At 34.7% G+C, this 9,575-nt stretch overlaps 1 long non-coding RNA gene across 1 annotated transcript; it reads left to right on the top strand.

Annotated features, from left to right (window-relative positions):
• The first annotated feature begins 1,464 nt into the window (after nt 1-1,464).
• On the top strand, nt 1,465-8,712 carry LOC141381717 (uncharacterized). The gene is made up of 5 exons (XR_012402345.1): nt 1,465-3,366; nt 4,686-4,882; nt 5,075-5,271; nt 6,472-6,631; nt 8,444-8,712. It is a non-coding gene; the product is annotated as an uncharacterized lncRNA (long non-coding RNA).
• The last annotated feature ends 863 nt before the right edge of the window (nt 8,713-9,575 follow it).

Here is a 9,575-nt window from a genome sequence, read left to right as displayed (position 1 = left end):
TCTCTCTTGCAGGATTGGGAATTATTTTGTAACCCTTTATTTCAATGTGACTTAATAAATTATAAGTCAATCTACAGCAAATAATCAAATTGTGATTTCTGCCAAGAAAGTCTCATTGAAAAATAAAGCTAATCTCTTCTGTGTTACAGTGAAACCAAAAAGACGTCAATTTTGAATGCATATTAAACATGGATATTACTAGACTCTCTGCATCGTACAATTACCAACGTCAGCTTCTAAAAATAAGGATAAACATTATAAATACGCTTGTCTTCACAACACTTATTAGAATAGTACTACAAATTGACACACAACCCTTCTACTGGTACAAATAAACATGTGAATGACCAGTGACTCATTAACTAAACTCCATCAATACAACCTGCAAACGCCTGTTAGTCAAAGGAAAGAGCTATTATATTGAGACGATCGTGCATTAGTTACCAAAATGCTCAAAAAATGTCTTATCCTATATGTTGCAGCGTGAATGCCTACCAATTAATGCAGCTTAATTAGGAGCAACACTCATTCGACATTCATTTTCAAACCAATTAAATTCTTTGCTCCAGTTATAGTTTAAGCCAAAAATACATCAGAAAGACATAAATGTGCATTTTATGTTGTACAAGGCTTAATTTCTCTATTAAATAAATAAAAAAAATTAACCATTCGATTGAATTAAACAATTTAACTATATTAAATTATACAACAAAACCAGCACCAAAATGTTCAGAGAAACATCCTGGTTATTGCACAAGACTCTGTTTTTGGAATTAGCACTTTATCAGTTTTATAATAGTTTTAAGATAACTTTGAATGTAAAAATGATAAAAGTAAATTAGAAATTAAACTCTGATGCCATTTAAGATAAAATAATCAAATCAACTCTAAAAATGTCTGAATAGTATTCTCTATAATCCACAAGCTTTGCTTTTCAAAGTTATCCCTTTGTTGATTTTATATACACTACTGAATCCAAATCTTCAGTACATCCAATACACTGTAAACACTTAAATTAATTAAACTGACGCCATTTGAGATAAAAGATTCAAATCAACTCTAAAAATTTCTTGAATTCTAGAATTTCTAAAATTTATTCTTTATTCATTTAAGTGTTTAAGGTGTATCCAATGTACTGAATATATGGATTCAGTACTATATATAAAATCAACAAAGGCATAACTCTACAAAACAAAGCTTGTGAATTATAGAGAATAATATTTTAGAGTTGATTTGAATCTTTTATCTCAAATGGTGTCAGAGTTTAATTTATTTAAGTGTTAACAGTGCATCTAATGTACTGAAAATATGGATTTTAAAATGATTATAAAATAAATAAAGGGCTTATTTCAAAAACAGAGTCTTGTGCAATAACTAGGATGTTTCTCTGAACATTTTGGTCCTGGTTTTGTTGTATAATTTCATGTGGTTGAATTGTTTAATTCATTTGAATGGTTAATTATTGTTTAATTGAGAAATTAAGCCTTGTGCAGCATAAAGGGCACATATTTATGTTCATCTGACATATTCTTGGCTCAAATTTTAAAAGGAGCAAAGATTTTACTTGGTTTGAAACCGAATGTCTAATGAATGTCAAACATCAAACTAACTTTACTGCGGTGTCGAACGTACGCTGAGATAGCTAATCTGACAGCTGATCCAGAGCCTCCGCAGACAAAAGGCACGATCAAATACGTTTTAGTCAACGCATGAACATTCAAAATGTGTTGGTGTTGTTCTCCTATTTAAACTAGAAGTTACGATAATGAACAATTCAATAATAAATTAGGTGAAGCTGTGCTAGAATTTATCATCTATTGACAATATTGCATTATAATAATAGCCTACAGCAGCAGCCAAAAATGTATTTAGGCCTACTTACTTCTAATTCTCTTCAGTGCAGCCTGCGAGCTTGTTTGCCTCAAGCCAAATATCTGAAAATGAAACTGTAGCCTGCGTTAAAAAAACGACTTGAACTAAAACAGGATTTCCTCTTAAAAAAAGCTCGCGAATCAGATTAAATTAAATGATATAATAATTCGTGAGATTGCTTGTGATTATTGTGACACACATCTATCGTTCTTCAAAATCATGATCCGCAATGCACCAATTGGCCGACGGCACAGCAGCGTAATGACATCATCAGATTAATATTCAATTATCCATGTATGCAAAAATGAAATAAATAAATAAAATGTATGCAAAAATGGGATAAAATTGTCAGTACATAGTTTGTTAAATAATACGCAATGACTTTTAACATCTGTTGTAGGCTGCAGGCTTTACACTTTCAGGTGTCAAGAGTAATTAGCAATTTATTTAGCTTTACTTTTAGAGTGGATTTTATGATAGTAGTTTCTTAATCCGGTGATATAACTAAATAGCATTTTGATATCAAAAAGGTGTATCCTACTTTTGTGAAGCATTAAAATATTATAGCTGTAAAAACATGTGCAGGACTGCTTTATTTTTTCTTTTAAAAGAAACAAGAATATTAGTCATGGCATTATTAGTCATATCAACATACAGAAACTGTACTAAAACTGGGTCCGTACCTTTTAAAAGTATGTGTTTGTATCTAAAAAGTCCATATTGGTATCTTAAAATTAGACCATACATGTTCTCTTTAAAGCCGTTGAGAAGGATCACCACCATCACGGTTTTTGCACCCTTATTTTTGTGTAGATAACATAACAGTCTGATTCAAATAATAATATTATTAGTTACTAATTTGATTTTTATTTTTATAAAATGTTTTTACTGTTTTCTTGTTTTCCCCAAACCAATACAGTATATATAACCTATTTTACTATTGTAAGAAAATATCAGCTGTTACAAACTGCATTTTCTGTATGCTTGAAATGAGCTGATCTAATCCTGTTTATATGAAATAAGGTGCTGCTTCCTGAACAGGTTTGAGCTACCAGACATGTTGCAATGACAACAAATCTCAAATAAATTTTAAAGTTTGATTGATTGTGCTAAATCATCAATAACCAAATCCAGCTAGATGAGTAATCCACATACAAAGAATGGACCCAAGGTCTGGTTAGCCACCTGGTTATTTACCTGCCTCCATCCATCCAGCTATAAGCTTGAATCAGTGACAAGCTCTGCATACTCCCAATAGCCCAAGTTATTCTAATCATCCTCTCCTGTCATTTCCCATTCAGCGACATTAAAGCCGTCATTCACACTCAATCACCAATCCCAAATGTTCATTATAACTCAGTGTCCTGATTCTGCTTATTTCATGTTTTATAGCAGATTATGAGAAAGCCAGACAAAAGGCAAAAAAAGCTGAAAAACTACTTGCCTTACTTCTGAAAATGACAGCAATGTGGGAAAAGTACATCGCAAAAGAAAGTGAGTATCTTTTCATTGATTATGAGCCTGCACAGATAAAACAGATAGACAGACAGATACCCCCACCCCCTAATTTATGTTTAACGGAAGAAAGATGTTTTCAAAAAATTTTAAATGTAACAGTTTTAATAACTCATTTATAATAACTGATTACTTTTATATTTGAATTGTTTTTTTAAATAATCAGCTAAAAGTACATATAAAGCCTTAACTATGTTAATTAGACAAGTCAATGTATAACAGTGATTTGTTCTAGATCAGGGATCACCAAACTTGTTCCTGGAGGTCCGGTGTCCTGCAGATTTTAGCTCCAACCCTAATTAAACACACCTTAACAAGGTAATCAAGGTCTTAGTTATACTTGAAACACCCAGGCAGGTGTGTTGAGGCAAGTTGGAGCTGAACCCTGCAGGGCCCTGGACCTCCAGTAACGAGATTGGTGACCCCTGTTCTAGACAATTAGAAAAATGTTGCTTAGGGGGGCTAATAATATTGACCTTAAAATGTTGTTGTTTTTTAAAAACTGCATTTATTTTAGCCTAAATTAAAACAAATAAGACTTTCTCCAGAATAAAAATTTGTGTAATATTCAAAGTAAGTATGTTGTATTTCATTTTACAAAACCAGAATTTTTTTTTTTTTCAAAATTAAAAACTTAGTGAGCACACTAATCAGTCCTTCACAGCACATGATATAATTTCGTTATTTTAATAAGGGTATATGGGCATTTAATTTCAACCAGTCTCAGCAGTGATATAAGAAAGGAATCCTCCGCAATGGCTTTAAAATATGACAGTTTATTTTACCCCAGTAGTTTCAATGGAGTTTCTGTGCTCGCCTTCTGTTCCAGATGGCACTAGCCATCTCATTTTAAGCTAGAACAACTAAATGAATGCTTAAGTCTATTTAACTGAGGCTGTAAAAGGAACCTTATGAAGTTAAAAATGGTCACATTAAGCTTTCACAGGAAGTTTACCGTTGGCTGGAAAACACTAGCTGTACATAGAGCCCATTTAGTATGCCTATGTGTTTATATTCTATTGACTTTTATTGTGTTTTTGTTTGAACTGACTGTATGATGCATCCTGTATGGTGTATCCTGTATGGTGTATCCTGTATGGTGACTTTGAGTGTCAAGAAAGACACCTTTAAATAAAATGCATTTAGAGGAAGCATTCATGCATTACTAAGCAAAAAAATCATTCATGCATTCCATTTTATTTATTAACTATTTGACAACCATTGAAGTAAAGCAAAGTTAATAATTTTATTATGGTGAAATTAGCTTGTAACTTTTTATTTCTTTTTATTTGCATCAGACCAAATTCACGATACCCAAATCCTTGCCAGTCTTCAGATGAAGAGGACATAACTAAAAGACGCAAACGCGCTCTACCCGTACCACCTTCTCCTCCCTCTCCACCCTCTCAGCTGACATCACCAGCCCGACCAGGACCATCACCCCGGCCTGCACCCCCAGCACCACCTGCACCATTGGCACGACAGACAATTACACGTAAGCATTATTTTAGTTCTTTAAGTATTATCATCATTATTTATTATCATGGATATTGAAAGTTAAAGTATGTAAATTATGTAGAATGATAGTAAACAGTAGCTAATGTTATTTTTTCTTTTTTTAAGTTTACAATTTCTTTACATTTCATTGTCCCCTTGTTTGCATATATCACTCTCTCTTTCTCAACAGCAACAGAGCGTCACATAATAAGACAACTGGAACATCTAAAAGAAGAGGTTGCTGTCATCAAGCAACTGCTACTCGCACTGACAAACCAAAGCACCTCAGCAAATTTGTCAGAGGGTGTAAATTTGCCACTAGAAAACCTAAAGGACCTTGACAGTTTAGAGAACAAGCTGAGGGAGGAGGCCTGCTACAGTGCAGTGGTAAATAGTTTTATTATTATCATTATTATTTTTAAATATCTGGAATTTAAAAAAAAGACCTGTCATTATTGACTAAGCCAGTGATTCTCAACCATGTTTCTGTGTCTAAATTGGTTACTAGATCCTACACATTCATTCATTTTTCTTTTCGGCTCAATCCCTTTATTAATCAGGGTCAACTTAACTGCCAACTTATCCAGCACGTTTTACTATTAATTTACAGAAATAGATGCTAAAATATAAGCTATATCGGTCATATTAATGTTGCACCACTGAGAGCTTGCAGTAGAATATTAGTAATTAAAAGCACCTTTCAGATGCAATATTTGAGAAATGATAACTTGGTCTGCGTGAAAACCCCCAGAAATAACATGTGATGTGTCATTTATGTCTTTCATCAAGCCTGATCTATCATGCCTTGAGCAGGCGTAAAGTATGATGGAAGGAGCCGCCTCATAATTCTCTATCATGAATTCATTAACAAATCATGTAAATATAGGAAATTATACAATTCAAGATGCATTTAACCATTTCCTTCTCTTTCTCACTTGCATTTTATGCAAGATATAGTCTTATAAACTGTCAAACATGTTTTCATCTGTCACATGAAAGAGCACACAAAGAAAGGATTATAAAAATGTAAACATTTTTTGTAATTCAAGAAAATATCACCCATACACACACACACACACACACACACACACACACACATATATATATATTTATTTATATATATTTATATTTAAAATTAACACAGACATTGTTTTCATATTGTTTTTCATACTTTTCTTTTAAAATTGTAGATTCATACAATTTCATACAATTTCTCCAAACAGATTCATACAATTTACATGTTTAGAGTGACAGAAGGATGTCTTTGCTGTGCCAATGAGAAGGCGTAATTACAGACATATGCGTGTCTAATTCCTAAAGCTTGTTAAAATAACTTTCAGAATATTGCACAACAATACAGGCAGCTCAAGAGCACACAGTTATACATTTAATATATATTTTTAATTATTCTAAAATCTTAAAGGGCAGCCAATCAAGTGCCTACATGCCAGGGCCATATGCATCCAGTTACCCGTTTCGCCCTGAGGTTGACAACCACTGCATAAATAAAAAAATAAAAAACAGGGCAAAATTAAGAACTTTTATCGCCTCACAAAAAAGTAAGTTTCTTTCTTTATCTTAATTTAGACAAAGTATCTGGAAACAGTTGGGGGTACAAATCCAAGCACCAATACAAGACGGATCCTGGTCCAAATGCTGACAACCCTACTGGCCCAGCAACTGTGCTGGAAGGGTTCTGGCCAGAAAAAAGCCTTTGGAAGCATGCTGATCTGCAAAGCAGTTATAGGTAGAGTATGTAATGTTTCTATATGATAACCCTCTGTACAGGAGTGAAAAAAGAAATCTAAAGAAAAAATTACTAGTCATGCATAGGAACATTTACATGTTTATTTGTCAAATAAAATTTTCACAGATTGAAACACTATTCATTATTCTGGAGTCTTTTTAAAATCCAACCCAGATGGCAAATTACATCTGGCCCAGCCCCACATCCCCCACATTCTTCAGGCCCACATACAGCAAACAACAACTCAACTCAACTCAACTCAACAGTTTTGGGCCACATCTGGGCAAACTAAGGCTCACTTCTGGTTATGGCAGAAGACATACGGGCCACATCTGGCCCACATACAAAGACCCACAGCTCACGATAATTGGCTTGCTGTGTCTAATCGGCTGGCCCATATGTCTTCTGCCATTACCAGAAGTGAACTGTACTATCTGGAAAGGGCTTTGTAGTCCATTTGCCTAATTTTCAAGCCTGTCAATTATCATAATAGTTTTGCTCTATTGAGCATTAAAAATTTAGAACCAGAAACAACCTTTAAACGAAAACTAATCTCAGATTTAATAGAGTATTAATACTTCATGTATTAACTACTAGTATAATTGTAAGTGTACTACTTGAATACCTCTTGGGACTAAATTGGCACACTGTTATATAAAAAGTACACTAGTACACAAAGACATTTTTATTTGTACTGCAAGTGAACTCATGGGTAGTATATTTTTATTTATTCATTCATTCATTTTCTTCTGTGCTTAGTCCCTTTATTAATCTGTGGTCGCCACAGCGGAATGAACCGCAAACTTATCCAGTATATGTTTTACGCAGCGGATGCCCTTCCAGCTACAACCCATCACTGGGAAACACCCATACACACTCAATCACACACATACACTATGGACAATTTAGCCTGCCCAATTCACCTGTACCGCATGACTTTGGACTTGTGGGGGAAACCGGAGCACCCGGAGGAAACCCACACCAACACGGGATGAACATGCGAACTATACAAAAAAATGCCAATTGACCCAGCCGAGGCTCGAACAAGCGACATTCTTGCTTTGAGGTGATTGTGCTACCCACTGCACCACCATGTCACCAGTATATTTTTATAATACACACACAATTCCTTGAGGTGCCAAGATGCAATCCTGCAACCTTTGAATCATAAGTCTAACTCTCTATCCACTAGGCTACGAGTGAGTACGCTTTCACCAAACTGTATACTGTATATACTCTATACTTTCTTAATTGTAGTTTAAAATGAGTATACTAATAATCTACTTGAGAATACTTTTTTTTGTAAGAGTAAATGAACCCTTTTCACAAAAAGGTTATGATGCGTTTAACGGTGATCAACATCTTTAATCTTTTTTTTTTATTTTTTTGTCAGATTTTTAAAAAAATGTATGTACGGTTCTAAAGCTATATTTTGTATTATGTCATCTGTGCATCAAACTACAAAAAAAAAATTACTGCTCGAGATCATGTCAGGTGTTTCTAATGCAGTTTCTATGGGCAGGACAGTAAATCTGACATTGTTCTCTTCTGGCTGCCATTATCTGTCTCACACTATTTTATTTTGTTTATGTTTTGCTTTTTTGAAAGTCTTGATAACACTATCAAGTTTTTCTTTTATTATTAGAGCAAATTAAAATGCAAAATATTTGTTGTATTCTCCTAATCATTGCACTTCATCCAAGTATGATAACTTCTGCTACAAAGGAACCCGAAAATGTGAAAAGGGTCCATAGAACTTAAACAACTCTGTATTGATTTTAACATTTGTATTTCAATTGTTTTCTTTCTCAGACGCTGTAACAAAATCCAGCAAAGCAACGGCATGTGAAATAGAATCAGCAATAAAAGCATGGTTGAGGAATTCAAGAGACAGAGATGGTGGGCGCCAAGGAAGGGCCAAAAATCAGAGGGGACTTCCTTTTAATTCTTTTGAATTGCTTTTTCTTTTGTTTGTTTATTGATGTTTGATTTTCTTTAAAATATACTTCTGTTTCAATATAATACAATTGTTCATTTGTGTTGTTGTTATTAAAATCTGTAAATAAATAATTATTACCGTGACCCAGTTTATTGTCAAGTATTGTCATTGTTCTGAATATGCATTGTATAATTGTTTTCTGTATGTACAAAGTAGAACCAAACTCAGTGGCTCATACGGGGTCATTGCGATCAGCCCACTGTGGGCCTAATGATGTGGGCTGACTGTGGGCAGCACACTGTGGGCCCAGATACCGGCGTGAAATGTAGGGCACGTGTGGGCCCCACACTGTGGGGCATGTGTGGGCCCTCTTTGGGACAGCCCAAAAGTGTGGGGTGACTGTGGGCTAACCCGCTCTGATTAGTGTGGGATAGCCCACAGTCAGCCCGCACTTTTGGGCTGTCCCAAAGGGGCCCCACACATGCCCCACAGTGTGGGGCCCACACGTGCCCTACATTTCACGCCGGTATCTGGGCCCACAGTGTGCTGCCCACAGTGGCCCCTTATGGGCCCCAAAGTAGCATGTTTGCTGGGACAAGCAACTCAAGATGATCAGGATGCTAAAACTAGCACAGAATATTACTGTTAGACACAACATTAGCTGAACCCAGTGAATATACAAAGGAGAATCACATCAAGTGTTAATAAAGATGAAGAATCAAGAAAAATAAGACTTTAACTTCAGCTGAAATGTTGTTTATTCAATATCTCATTTGACTTTACATTAAAATTCAGCTTTCTTTATCAAATACAAACTCATACACACGACAATATCCAGTGAAATGCTTATACGACCAGCCATGACCTTAAACACAACAAGATTAAAGATGAGAAATAAATGACTGAATGAAATAAGAAATAAAATATAGACAAACTTTAGTCATAGGAGATATATCTGTAGAGAATAAAATCAACACATTAAACCCCGCGGCTATACAACTGTAG

Source organism: Danio rerio, chromosome 4, assembly GCF_049306965.1.
Source record: "Danio rerio strain Tuebingen ecotype United States chromosome 4, GRCz12tu, whole genome shotgun sequence".
NCBI classification, from domain to species: domain Eukaryota; kingdom Metazoa; phylum Chordata; class Actinopteri; order Cypriniformes; family Danionidae; genus Danio; species Danio rerio.
Note: the sequence above shows the minus strand (reverse complement) of the source record. Positions and strands in the feature narration are given on the sequence as shown.